Raw genomic sequence first — 15,439 nt, 5'->3', positions numbered from 1 at the left:
CTGGGTCACTGTCCGTGTGGAGTTTGCACATTCTCCCCGTGTTTGCGTGGGTTTCGCCCCCACAACCCAAAGATGTGCAGGGTAGGTGGATTGGCCACGCTAAATTGCCCCTTAATTGGAAAAAATGAATTGGGTACTTTAAATTTATAAAGAAAAAAAACCTCTCAGAACTAATTTTAAATATATAGTAAAAGGTGCAAGCAAGAACTGCCTCCATGCTAGCTGGTACACTCAGCTCTGTCCCACACTAGACTGACTCTGGGTGCAGTACATAAGTTATCTTAGATCACTGTCTGGGCTATACTGTATACAGTTCCACATTAACCCTGTATGGAGCAGCATGATGGCACAGTGGTTAGCACTGCTGCTTCACAGAGGCAGGGACCCAGGTTTGATTCCCAGCTTGGGTCACTGTGCGGAGTCTGCTGTGAGACCCACTCAGACATGGGGAGAATGTGCAAACTCCACACGGACAGTGACCCGGGGCCGGGATTGAACCTGAGACCTCGGCGGCATGAGGCAGCAGTGCTAACCACTGCACCACCATGTTGCCCTCTATTCAGCACTTTAATTTAAAATCACAAGCCTTTCAAATCTTAGCTTTTGCTTGCTCTCTGCTGAGCTTAGAAGTCCTGGTTCTTCCGGATTATTTAACTCATCATTTGTTTCCATATTGGTGCACGTTCAGACACCACGGGCTGAATTCTCCGGTTGCCGATGCCAAAATTGCATTCAGCGATCGGACGGAGAATCACAGTTCCCGACCAAATCGGGGGCGGCGCCGCTCTCACGATGCTCCAAGCCCTCCAAAAAAGCGTATCGACGGCCTCAAGGTGTTACCTGAGGCCTGCCCCCGATGCTCCGCACCCGACTGGCCGAGTTCCCGACGACATGGGTCTCTCATGGTCTCACCCATCGGGAACTCAGTGTGGTGGCTGCGGACTCAGTCCAGCGCCGCCACAGTGGGAGGACGGCCAATCCGTGGGCAGGGAGGGACTTTATCAGGGGCTGGGGCACTGTGGGAGGGTGTTCCGGGGGCGCACGAGCTGGCCAAAGTGGGGGGGGGGGGCACAATTTTGCGGGCCGGGTCCGCGAGCGGCCTCCGCCATGTAGCACAGCGCAGCTGCTGCAGGCAACATCCGTGTGCATGCGTGGCCACGGACCCAACAATTCTCCGGGCCATATCAGCAGCTAGAGCCAGGTGCTTTATGCTGCCGGCATGCTAGCCCCCAGTCAAACGGAGGATCAGTGACCGTTTTACACCAGTTTTTCTGTCGTAAAACGACACCATTCCCACTCCGGCATGGGGACATGGCCTCAAAACCGGAGAATCCAGCCCCACGTATTCCAGTGTCATCTCGAGGATCGGATTTTAGCAATAGGTTTTCCAAACTGCACTTCTGACATTGAATTATTTAAAAGCTTCTCAAGACCTGCTTTATCCTGGGATTTAAATTTTTAGCTCAGTTCTGCTTGGACAGCTGACCCTGCACTCTGGGATCTGAAGCTTCCCAGAAATCCTTTGGAGTCATCTGCTGCAGTGAGGAATTTTAAAATATCTGCCTTCAGCTTCCAAGCCTTTCTTTGGAGCTTTGTTCCAGTGATCTTTCCTCTGTGCCTCTGCTTCTGGAGATTCTTTAAAGGTCAGGCTGGCTGAATTTTTTTCTCAGTCTTCCACCATTTTAGTTTTTCTCTGAATTTCCGGCAAGATTTTGAGTCTTTTCACAAGCTGCCACCATATTGTAGTATATTGGTTACAGTTCGGTAGGTCTGATGGAGTGGTTGGAGTCATACATAGGTTAGCTGGGTGGCACGGTAGCACAGTGGTTAGCGCCATTGCTTTACAGCACCAGGGACCCGGGTTTGATTCCTAGCTTGGGCCACAGTCTGTGCAGAGTCTGCATGTTCCCCCTATGTCTGCGTGGGTTTCCTCCTGATGCTCCGGTTTCCTCCCACAAGTCCCGAAGGACGTGTTTCTTTTGGTGAATTGGACATTCTGAATTCTCCCAAAGTGTACCTGAACAAGCGCTATTGTGTGGCGACTAGGAGTGTTTTACAGTAACTTCATTGCAGTGTTAATGTAAGCTTACTTGTGACACTAATAAAGATTATTATTATTATTCACTCTTACTATTTACAAACATACAGTCAAGCGTACAAGATTGGAGCTGCCTCCATACTTGCTGACACACGCAGCTCTGTCCAACACCAGACTCTGGCTGCAAGTCATGTGTCCTCTTACATCATTATACTTTACTCAGTCCCACATTAACCTTATATGTACCAGACACATATATACAGTCTCTCTAAACTAATGATGTAAATGAGTTAAATTAACATTTGATTCTTGAGATGAATAAGCTGTCACGTCCACCAGTTGCAGAAGGTCTGAAGCACCTTGTGATCTTGCAGTCACTTGGGTATGCACAAATCCGTCAAAGTGTGGCAAGCAGTCAGAGTGCTCCCACCCTCCCTCCAAAACCTCTTCCCTTTGGGTCCCACGCAGTCTTGGCCTTGGATCAAATCCACTCAAGCGAATAAGAAGAGACTTGTTTTTTTTAACTGGTACTTCCTGGCTATAGGGAATCCAGCAGTGGTAATTTTCATCTTTGCTGATTGTGCGGTAAATGTGTGAGTGGATCGGCACATCATGATTTGACTTTCCATTGATGTCAACCATCTCCACAAATACGTTCTCATCACTGAACTTTCTGTGCCTTATTGTCCTATTTTCCTAATAGCCAGACTCTGCACTGTACTCTCACAGCAGCCTAACCAGTGGTTTATATACATTCCTCATTACTTTGTTATTCTTTTAATTATGACTTTACTTATAATGTCCAAACTCTTGTGTCCTTTAGCACTCAGAATTTATGGGCGGAATTCTCTGACCCCCACCGCCGGGTCGGATAATCGGTGCGACGCCGCGTGAATCGCGCCACGCTGCCCCAATGCCGGGATGCGATTCTCCGCAGTGCAGAGAATCGACGCCATTGGCTCCGGCGTGGTCGGCGCGGCACCTGTCGGAGTATGCGCCGACTCTCTGGCCTTGGCCGGCGCACCAATTCTCCAGCCCGGATGGGCCAAGCGGCCGTCAACAAAAAGCCGAGTCCCGCCGGCGCCGTTCTAACATCCTCTGAGCCAGCGGGACCTCGGCATTGAAGGGTCCGGGACGGCCTTTGGGGGGTGTCCGACCCCGGGGGGGCCTCCGTAGTGGCTTGGCCCGCGATCGGGGCCCACTGATCAGCATGCCTGCCTCTCTGCCCCCCCCGGCCTCCTTTCCTCCGCGCCGGCTCCTGTAGTTCTGCACCATTTGGCGTCGGGGCCGGCGCGGGGAAGGCCATTGCACACGTGCTAGTTAGCGCCGGCCCAACTGCGCATGTGCTAGTTGGTGCCGGACACCCCGGCGCCTAGTTCAGGCCGGGATCGGCAGCTGGAGCGGCGTAGGACGCTCCAGCGCCGTCCTAGCCCCCTGTGGGCTGCAGAATGGGGTCCCGGAACGGGCGTCGACGTCGGAGTAAAACACTCCTGTTTTTACTCTGGCATCGGCACTTAGCCGCCCGTTGGGAGAGTCCTGCCCTATGTATCTGAAAGTCTTGGGCAGGATTTTCCAGCCCTTCCCACTAGTGGAATCTTCCGGTTCTGCCGACGACAACCCTCCGCGGCGGGCGTCCTGGCTGCAGGACAGTGTAGACAATAGTGGGGCCAGAAGATACCGCCAGTGCCCAATAGCGAGCCCCCCCCCCCCCCCCAGGGCCTTTCTATTCTTCCACACCCTCTTTGTTGCAACAGATTTGGCTCAGCTGTCTCAGAGAGTTGTGAGTTCAAATCCCACTCTAGGGACTAGAACACAATTCCTGGCTATTCTGTATTCCAGTACTGAGACAGTACTGCGCAGTCAGAGGTACCATCTCTTAAATAAAACCTTAAAACGTCTGTCCTCTAAGGTGGGTGCAAATGATCCCATGGCAATATTCTGGAAAACAGCAGGGTAGGTCTCCCCGGTGTTGTGGAGCATTCATCCTTCAACCAAATCACTAAAACCGTTTTGTTGGTCATTATTACATGACTAATAAAAACAAAAATGTTGGATAATGTTTTTCAGTAAATTTCTCGTGAGATAGAAAATAGGAGCAGGAGGAGGCCCTTTGAGCTGGCATCACCTTTCATTATAATCATTGTTGAGCATCCAACTCTTTAGCTAATCCCACCTTCCCCCCCACCCATATCCTTTGATCCCCTTCGCCCCAAGTGCTGTATCTAACTGCCTCTTGAAAACAATATTTTGGCCTGAACTACTTCCTGTGGTAACGAATTCTACAAGCTGACCACTCTCTAGGCGCAATCCTCCGGCCACACTTCGCCCAAAAAGCAGCTCGCTGCGGAGCAGCGTGGTCATTGAAAGCCAGAAGACCCCATTCCCTGGATCGACCCGGTTCGCAATGCCTCGCAACATTCAGCACAATCTCACAAGATGTTGCGAGGTGAATCCAGCCAACAATGGGCGGGATTACCTTTTGCTAAATCTGCATACGAGAGTGAGGTAGATTGCCAAGGTACCTGAGGCTTTAGGATTCAATCCCTTGCCTCAAAAACCTTGGGGAGCGCGGTTTGGTACTGGTGTCCACGAACGGGCACCAGATGGAAAGGTACTTGTGGCGGTCTCCAAGGGGATCGGAGGCCCCCAGCTGCATGTCCTTTTGGAAGGTGGTGCCCTGGCACTACCCACACGGCACTGCCAGCTGGCAGGGGCACTGCCAAGGTGCCAGGTTCGCACTGCCAAGGTGCCAAGCTGGCAATTCTGCGTGCGTGTGATCAGGCCGGGGTTGCCCGGTGTGGCTGTTGGGGGGCCGGGGGGGGGGGGGGGGGGGGGGGGGAGCCGGGAGACCCTCCCATATTGCGTTCGGGCTGGGAGGGAGGTCGGGGATTTCTCATTACAACGGGGAGTTCCGGCGAGTGGACCGCCTCATTGTAAAACACAGGGCGATGTGTGGCCTCGGCTGCACATTCCCCATTCAGGCCCCTTGTTCAACACAAGTCATGTTGAATAGCCATGTGTTTCTCAGCACTGCGAGTGCCGGGAAACACGTGGCTAACAACATTGGGTCAGGGACTTTGTTCCCTTTTGGGAAGATCGCGCCCTGTGGGTGAAGGAATCTCCCCTCATCTCTGCCTAAATGGTCTACCCCGTATCTCACACTGTTATCCCTGCTTCTGGACAGCCCCACCATCGGGAACATCCTTCTTGCATCTACCCTGACCAGTCCTGTTCGAATTTTAAATGTTTCTCTGAGCTCCCCCTTTATTCTTCTGAACTCCACCGACTACAATCCAAACCAACTCAATCTCTCTTCAGACGTCCATCCTGCCATCCCAGCAATCAGTCTGACAAACCTTCGCTGCACTCCTTTAGAGCAAGAACATCCTTCCTCAGATAAGGAGATCAAAACTGCACATAGTATTTCAGGTGTGGCCTCACCAAGGCACTGTATAATTGCAGCAAGACATCCATGCTCCTGTACTCAAATCCTGTCGCTCTGAAGGGCAACAAACCATTTGCCTTCTTTATTGCCTGCTGTACCTGCCTGCTGACCTGATGTACGAGGACACCCAGTTCTCGTTACACATTCCCCTCTCCTAATTTATGGCCATTCAGATAATAGTCTGCCCTCCCGTTTGTGCTACCAAAGTGGATAACCTCACATTTATCCAAATTATACTGCATCTGCCATTCCTTTGCCCACTCATTAAACTTATCCAAATCGCACTGAATGATCTCTGCATCCTCCTCACAGCCCACCATCCCACCTAACATTGTGTCATCTGCAAATTTGGAGATATTACATTTTGTTCCCTCAAATAAATCATTAGTATATCTTGTGGATAGCTGGGGTCCCAGCATTGATCCCTGTGGTACACCCTTGACATGAAACGATAACTCTGTTTCTCTCTCCACAGTTGCTGCCTGACCTGCTGAGTATTTCCAGCATATTTTGCTTTTATTTCAGATTTCCAGCATCTGCAATATTTTGATTTCTACATTACATTGCTGGTTGTGGGAGTTCACTGTGTACAAATTGGCTGCCAGATTTCCTCGATTACCACAGCAACTCCACTTCAAAAGTATTTAATTTTCCGCAAAGTGCTTTGGGATGTCCTGAGGTCCTGAAAACTGTTTCATAAATGCGAGTCTTTCTTTTTCTGCAGGTCTTGAGCAGGTTAGTCACAGACAAAATGCCAAGTAAGGGTGGCAGATTGCCTTCGCTGAAGGACATTAGTGAGCCAGATGGGTTTTTACGACAATCAACAATGGTTTCATGGTCATCATTAGACTTTTATTGCTGAATCTGCTGCATTATTATTGGGCGGTGAATGTGGACAAGGTGCGACGATGGTGGGAAGGAGAAGGGGTAGAGTGGGTTAGAATGGAGGGGGAATCTTGTAAGGAGTCTAGTTTGAGGGCTATGGTGACGGCAGCATTGCCAATGGCTCCGTGTAGGTACTCAAGGTGTAATTCACGGTGAAGATATAGAATCAGTTGAGGAGGTATTTTAGGGTGGGATATATGTTGGTGTTAATGCCGCTGTGCGAGAATCATGGGTTTGAGCCGGGGGTATGTATAGTGTATACAGCAGATGGAGGGAAGTGTAGCTGGTCAAGGTGAGGGATTTGTATTTGGAGGAAGGATTTGCCAGTCTGGAGGGGCTGACGGAGAGGGTAGAGCTGCCGAGGGGGAGTGAGTTCAGGTATCTGCAGGTTAGGGACTTTGCGTGAAAGGTCTGGAGGGAGTTCCCTAGGTTCCCCAGTTCCCTAGCAATTGATGCTTCCAGACATGGAAGGGGAGGGAAGAATTGGGGATATGTACAAGTGGCTGGGTGAGCAGGGAGGCGAGCGGGTGGTAAAGATCAAGGAGAAATGGGAAGCAGAGTTGGGAGGGGCGGATCAATTGGGGAGTATGGAGTGAGGCACTGCGGAGGGTAAACGGCACCTCTTGTGCAAGTATGAGCCTGATACAGTTTAAGGTGGTGCACAGGATGCATATGACTCGAGCAAGAATGAGAGTTCTTTCAGGGGGGAGCAGATGAGTCTGAGAGGTGGGCAGGGCCAGCGAATCACGCGCACATGTTTTGGGGTTGTGAAAAATTGAGAAGATTCCAGGCGAGAGTGTTCGCGGTCTTAACCAAGATAGTGGAGGAGGAGGTGGACCCAGACCCTTTGGTGGCGATTTTTAGGATTTCAGAGAAGCCAGAGCTCATGGGGTGGAGGAAGGCCGATATTGTAGCCTTCGCCTCTTTGATTGCACGGTGGTGAATTTTACTGGAATACACCAGGGGTAGCGGCTTGGCTGGATGGCCTGTACGACTTCCTGCAGTTAGAGAAGATAAAGTATGAGTTAAGGGGCTCTTCAGGGGGGTTTGAGAAAAGGTGGGGGATGTTTGTGACCGTGTTTGAGGGGCTGTTCATCGCATGGGGGTGGTGGGGGAGGAGGGGGGGGTGAAAAAGGGGGAAATATTTTGTACATACTGCATAGTTGATTGCTGGGAAGTATGTTTCCTGGGGTGTTTAATTGTTGTAACCTGTTTTGACACATGTTTGTAATAAAATACATTTTTTAAAAATCATTATACTTTTAATTCCAGCCCTTGATTGAATGCAAATTTCACCATTTGCAGTGGTGGGATTTGAACTTCGGCTTACTAGTCGAGTGACAATACCACTATGCCACTGCCTCCCCGAAGGATATCACTTCATCCAATGTAAAAGCACCCCTTGTTGTTCTGTATGAGAAACAGAAAAGAAGGAAGTTTCTGCCTCAGGATTGATGAAATTAGACTGATGAAGAAGCACCTTGATCAACCTGAATTCTATAGTCATAAATGCATCCTGTTCCCAAAACTATTTCTGACGTAAGGATTGTACCATAACAATCTGAGCAATTAATAACAAACACACTACCTACTGCTCTCAGAATAATGCTTTTCCACTCAGCCACAAATTCAAAAAAATGTTCTGCTTGCTGGGGAACTGTTCTGAATATTTATTGATTATGGTTACAGACACAATACTATACAGACACACGCATACACAAATGGCGCAAGGCATCATAGATGGGAATATCTCCAGGCCTCGCTAACAAACCAACCATTGTGTGCATTGTTCTCAAACTCATCGCTCTGTTATCTGCATGACTAATGTTTAATGGCTGATAATGAGACTAACAATTGGCAGCTAATTCAGAAATGACTATAAACAGTATTCCTGGAAACCCCTGCAGGTCCGCTTGTCAAACTATTTCACATCATGGAGACATTATTGCAGACCCATGAGCTGAAAATTAGTAAAGAGTTATCACGATTATTCGAACCATTTTATATCGTCAGGGATAATTGGAACGCTTTGGTCACATAACTGGAAGTCAGAAAAGCCTTTCAGTGGACATTTCAGTTGCAACTTGATTTACTAATGTTCTGGTGTAGTAATGTTTACAGCCTTCTAGCTTTAGATAGTTCGAAGGACATGTGCATGTACCATATATTGTCATGTTAAAGGATTGGTGGGATGCTTCATTTTTAGGGTCATAGAGCCTAATTTATAATACACTATCTGCATCACTTCAGAGTTACTATATTCAATACAATGTTTTACTACATTCAGATTTGTACTTCTTTGCTCTCCAAAGCATCTTGTCACTATGGCATACATGAATTACACTAATTAATGTACTGTAATGGACAATTCGGTCATTTCTTAAAGGGCACTGTAATGACATCCCTGCAATTCATTAAGGGTGCTGTAATGGACATTATTAACTCATTAAAGACCACTGTAATGAACAATCCAATAACTCCTTAAACAGTCCTGTAATAAACAGTCTAACAACTCATTAAATGGTACAGTAATGGATAGTCCAGTACCTCCTTGATGGACATTGTAATGGACCACCCTGTAAGGGGTTTCAAATGGACAATCCATTAGCTCATTAAATGGCACTGCAATGGACAGTTCAGTAGCTCCTCAAAGGGTGCTGTAATGGACAGTACAGAACTCATTAAATGACATCCATCAGCTCTTATCTCTCCTTACTCTCAATTGTTATTCTCTAATAAATATTCAAATTGGAAGGTACTAACTAGTTGTTTTTAGTTCCAGACCCTTTAGAACATCCTCGTTATAGAATAAAAACACTACAAGAAGGATCTTTGGAGTGCCATTGCAACAAGGTGCTTACTCTCATCGGGGATCATCTAGTGTTCAGTTAACAAAATGGGGGTACTATAAATGTCACCACTAATGTCAGCTTTCATTATGAAATAGTCATATCTAGAATAGAGGTGACTGAAAGATTACCTTTCTCTTTCTCTAAATTTATAATAGGACAAAGATTAGAAGTATGATAAAGTGCTTTATTATGACGCATGCGCTTTTGGTAAATAACGTTTTAGTTGTTTTCCTTCTCAATTAGTTTGTTTTCCTCCTGCTGCACATTCATTCTGATCTTGTAATAATAATAATCTTTATTATTGTCACAAGTAGGCTTACATTAACACTGCAATGAAGTTATTGTGAAAAGCCTCTAGTCGCCACACTCCGTCACTTTTCGGGTACACTGAGGGAGAATTCAGAATATCGAAATTACCTAACAAGCACGTCTTTTGGGATTTGTTGGAGGAATCCGGAGCACCCGGAGGAAACCCAAGCAGACATGGAGAGAACGTGCAGACTCCGCACAGACAGTGACCCAAGCCGGGAATCGCACTCGGGTCCCTAGTGCGGTGAAGCAACAGTGCAATCTCTGCACCACTTTATTCAGTGGTTCTTGGGAACATATTCATTTTTAAAAAAAATGTATCTTATTACAAACATGCATCAAAACACGTTCCAGCGAACAAACACCCCAGGAAACATGCTTTCCTACAATCAACCATACAGTCTGTACAGACTTTTCCTCTTTTTTACTTCCCCCTCCCCCGCGACGAACAGCCCCTCAAACACGGTCACAAACATCCCCCACCTTTCCTCAAACCCCCCTGAAGAGCCCCTTAACTTATACTTTATCTTCTCTAATCGCAGGAAGTCGTACAGGTCACCCAACCAAGCCGCTACCCCCGGTGGCGATGCCGACCGCTACTCCGGCAAAATTCGCCGCCATTCAATCAGAGAGGTGAAGGCCACGACATCGGCCTTCCTCCTCTCCATGAGCTCCGACTTCTCTGAGACCCCAAATATCGCCTCCAAAGGGTCAGGATCCACCTCCTCCTCCACTATCCTGGCTAAGACAGCGAACTCTCCCGCCAGAATCTTCCCAATTTTTCGCAACCCCAAAAGAATGTGCACGTGATTCGCCGGCCCCCGCCCACACCTCTCACACTCATTTGCTACCCCCTGAAAGAACCTACTCATTCTCGCCCGAGTCATATGCACCCTGTGCACCACCTTAAACTGTATCAGGCTAATCCTTGCACATGAGGAGATCCCATTTACCCTACGCAGTGCCTCACTCCCATGCTCCCCAATTGATCTCCCTTCCCAACTCCGCTTCCCATTTCTCTTTGATCTATCTTCACCACCCGCTCGCCTCCCTGCCCCCCCAGCCACTTGTATATATCCCCAATTCTTCCCTCCCCTTCCACATCCAGAAGCAGCAGTCGCTCCAGCAGGGTGCAATCCGGCAACCTAGGGAACCCCCTCCAGACCTTTCGCACGCAGTCCCTAACCTGCAGATACCTGAACTCACTCCCCCTTGGCAGCTCTACCCTCCGCCTTAGCTCCTCCAGACAGGCGACGCCTTCCTCCAAATACAGATCCCTCACCTTGACCAGCCCCACTTCCCTCCACCTCCTGTATACACTATCCATCCCCACGGCTCAAACCCATGATTCTCGCAAAGCGGCGTTAGAACCAACATGCCTTCCACCCTAAAATACCTCCTCAACTGATTCCATGTCTTCACTGTGGACTGCACCACCAGGCTCCCTGAATACCTACTCGGAGCCATTGGCAACACTGCCGTCAGCATAGCCCTCAAACTAGGCCCCTTGCAAGATTCCTCCTCCATCCTAACCCACTCTACCCCTTCTCCTTCCCACCACCGCCACACCTTGTCCATATTTTGGGAACATATTTATAACATAATTGCAGAACAGTGTGAGACATAAATAAATGGGTAGTTTATCTTTTATTATACCAAAACCATCAAGCCACATCACAATCATTTCTCTTTATGTCACTATTTTTCTACACTGGAGCAATTTGTTAAGCCATTGCATAATTGACCAATTAAGGTGGCAAACATAGCCTACCCAAGTTAGTGCAGATCTATTCAAATGCAAATGAGATAGAAATTAGTATTTTGGGATACAGATTAAGAGCAATTTCAGACATGAATTGTGGTAGGTGCACCATTCTTGGTAGGAACAGGTGAGTTTGAACCTATGAGGCTGGATTTGATCCTGGCGAATCCACCTAACCTGCACATCTTTGGACTGTGGGGGGAAACCGGAGCACCCGGAGGAATCCCACACAGGCACAGGGAGAAGTGCAAACTCTACACAGTCACCTGAGGCTGGAATTGAACCCTAGTTTCAGGCACTGTGAGGCAGCAGTGCTAACCACTGTACCACCGTGCCACTCTAGTACCACTCAGGCACTTAACTGGACAGTGGAGGCCTTCGCCGTGATCAAGGACTACAGGTCCAACCTGCTGAGTGCTGCTGGTCAGTCAAAGGGAAGGTGATGGCTGCTGTCGGGACGACGCCCACTCGAGGCCAGATATTGTAACTGGATCCCAGGCCACAGCTGAGTGATGGTGGGAGGTGGGTCACGGGTGAGAGTTGCAGGGAAGGGATTTGGCAGCAAGGATGGAGGGTAGCTCCCAGCGGGTCCCCTTTCCCCAATGCCAGGTCCCACACCATGGTACTGTGTCTTTCATTGAGGGACCTCCCACCCCCAACACAAGAACCCTGTGTGAGTTTGTTTGTCATGCTGCCTGCATGTTGGGCAGCCCCTTCCCCCTGCCCACCTCTGTGTAAATATCAGTGGCATTGGGATGGGGCGCTTAAATGGGCATTAAATAGTCACTTTAGAGCCTCAATTCATGGTGGAGGGGGAAAGCCTTCCACAGCCCTTCCCTCCAAGGACTTAATCATAGTGGCGGGAAGCTGGAAGGATTTCCACCTGCCACCCTCTTGCCTGATTTAATGTCCCCTTGGTCACCAAACCTGCCACCAGGTGGGCATTAAATTCCGCCCATGGTTTTGAAACCTCCCCCCGCATTAGGTTATTCCTCACCTCATGTCTTGTTCTGTTGCAGACCCATTGATTGCTGTGAATTATGATCTGGGATGTTTGGGCCTGAAAGGAGTGGTGCAAATTTATTTAATAGTAACTTTCAAAAGCAAATTTGGATCCGTACTTGAAAAGAAATGTTTTGTGCGGCTGTGGTGATTAGACAGGGGAGTGGGACTAATTGTATAGGCCTTTGAAAATAATTGATACAGGTACGATGGGCCAAATAGCCTACCTTTGCTGGTTGATACTCGAAAAGGAAGCATCCTTCACAGATTGTGCTGCAAGGTTACCTGTTACCAGAGGTCTATTGAATAGATCTTCAACAAAGAGAAACTGAGAGAGACCAATAACAGTGCAGATATCTCTCTGTGACTGTTAGGATTACAAGAGGATTTAATGAGCTGTAGATTTTTAAACCTGGGTTTGGACATTTTCCAACACAGTGCATTCTGCCCTGGCAATTGGGGAGGGGAAAATAAAGTTGCATTTATACAGCACCTTTTGTGACTTCAGGGCATACTATATCAAATAAACTATATAAGTGCAAGTTATTGTTCCACAGTGCATTCTAACCAATGGGGCACTTTTGAAATGTTGCCACTGTTGCAATGCAAGAAACTAGACTGCCAATTTGCACACAGCAAGGCCCCACAATCACAACCGTGAGATAAATGCCCCCAAAACTTTGTTTCAGTGATGTTGATTCAAGGATATATATTGGGTAAGATATTTAGGAGACTTCCCCTACACTTTGTCAAAATAACACTGTGGAATCCTTTACATCCACCTGTGAAGGCAGAAGGGGCTTTAGTTTAACGCCTCATCCAAAAGTCTGGAGTACCCTCCAAGTCTGACTCAGAAGTGTGAGTGGTACCACTGAGCCACGGCCAATACACAAGCAGACCTCAATGCTTTATTCTGACAGAGTAAGTCTGATTCCGTTTTAATTATGGATGACTGCGGGATGTTTACTTGTGATTTGGGGATTGCGTTCCATAATTCCTTAATTTCCAAAAAACTATAAACTAGCCACATGGCTGCTAAGGCGTTTTGGGCAGTAAATGTGGGTTAATCATCTATACTTAGTCCTCCGATTTAATGCACTTACAAATGTTAATTTTTTCATAGGCAAAATGAGAGCACATTAACAGTAATTGCTTTAAACTGCTTAATGAGCAATAAATTAGGCCGCCGGCACTTATAATTACTGCAGGACACACTGCCTGTGTTTATGTTGTACGCAATGACATGTCCAGCTAAAAGAATTATACAAAACCACCACAAGATTTACAGGATAGGACGTTAAACTGATTGTGAATGGAATACTTGGCAATTGGATCCCACCTTAAGCGTGACCATGAATCAACTAAATCTTTGAATCTTCAGAAATAGGAGAAATGGACACGGGACAACCAGAAGATCAACCAGAGTCCATACTTATCCTTCAACCAATTGCTCAAGAAACCCGCATGATCAGGACACAAGAACACAAGAAATAGGAGCAAGAATAGACCTTACGGCCCATTGAACCATCCCCATTTACTGCAGCCATGATTGATCTTGGATTTCAACCCCACCTTCCTGCCCATTCCCTCTTTTCCCGTGATTCCCTGAGACACCATAAATCTGTCTATCCCACCCTTAAATGTATTCAATGCTGGAATATCCACAGTCCTCTGGGATAGAGAATCCCAAAGATTCACAACCTTTTGAATGAAGTAATTTCTCCTCATCTGAGTCTTAAATGATCAACCCCTTATCCTGAAGCTATGCCCTCTTGTTTTCAATTCCCCAACTAATGGAATTAATCTCCTAGCGACTACCCTATCAAGCCCGTTGAGAATCTTGTACATTTCCACGAGGTCGCCTCTCATTCTTCTAAACCCCAGAGAATATGAGCCCAGTTTACTCAGTCTCTGGTCATGGGACAACCCCCCCCCCCCCCCCACCCACCCAAACCCATCGCAGGGACCAATTTAATGAATCTTCAATCGTACCGCCTCCAGCCTCTTAAATATATTGACCAAAACTGTACAGAATGTTCCAGATGTGGTCCCACAAAATCTCTGTACAATTGTAGTAAGACTTCTTTATTCCTGTACTTCAACCCCCTTGCAATAAAGGCCAAGAGACCATTTGCCTTCTTAATTGCTTTCTGCACCTGCATTCCTTGTCCAGACACAGCCGTCTCTTTGCACATCAATACTTACAAGGTTCACATTAAAAAAATATATATTCTGCTTTTCTATTCCCACGACCACAGTGAATAGCTTTACATTTCCCTACATTATACTCCATCTGCCATATTGTTGCCCATTCACTTCAGATAATTATCCCATTGCTGTTTGCAATTTATAGGACCTTGTTGTTCAGAAATTGTTTGCCATGCTTCCTACATTACAATAGTTATGGCACATTGAAGTAAGGCATTTTTGGATCCTGAGATTATGAAGTGGGACCTGAACCCACAGTTTTATGACTCAGATGTGACTTACCACCAAACCGAGGCTGATATAAGCTGTTGAGGTGACGGCGAATTGTGATTTTGCATGAAATCAGCACTCTCCGTGATTTCGGCTTCGGAACCGATTCTCCACTCAATCGCAGTTCCCGATTTCGGCATCAGCAGACAGATAATCCTGCCTAAGGGAACATTATCTAGTATTTGAAACAGTTTAATTATGTTCCCAATAACGTGCTAAATCATTCAATTGAAATAAAAGTAGTGTGTGTTTTTGTATAAGTATATATTTGTTTGACAGATTACTGAAATGTTTTTTTAAAAAACATTTTATTAGGGTATTTGTAGTTTTTATAATAGTAATAATGACAACAGCAACACAAACATGGTACATAAAACATTTTCATCCCTATCATGTTCTTCGCACCCCCTATAAATGAAACAATAGCCTAATCCCCCCTTAGATTCCTGCCTCTGCTGACATTTTAATTTTCTCCGAGAAAGTCGACGAACGGCTGCCACCTCCGGACGAACCCTAACATTGACCCCCTTAGGGCGAACTTCATTTTCTCGAGACTGAGAAACCCAGCCATGTCACTAAGCCAGGTCTCTACACTCAGGGGCTTCAAGTTCCTCCACATTAATAGTATCCGCCTCCAGGCTACCAAGGAGGCAAAGGCCAAAATGTCA

The sequence above is a fragment of the Scyliorhinus torazame genome, chromosome 1 (assembly GCF_047496885.1).
Source record: "Scyliorhinus torazame isolate Kashiwa2021f chromosome 1, sScyTor2.1, whole genome shotgun sequence".
Lineage (NCBI taxonomy): Eukaryota > Metazoa > Chordata > Chondrichthyes > Carcharhiniformes > Scyliorhinidae > Scyliorhinus > Scyliorhinus torazame.
This window is presented reverse-complemented; position numbering follows the sequence as displayed.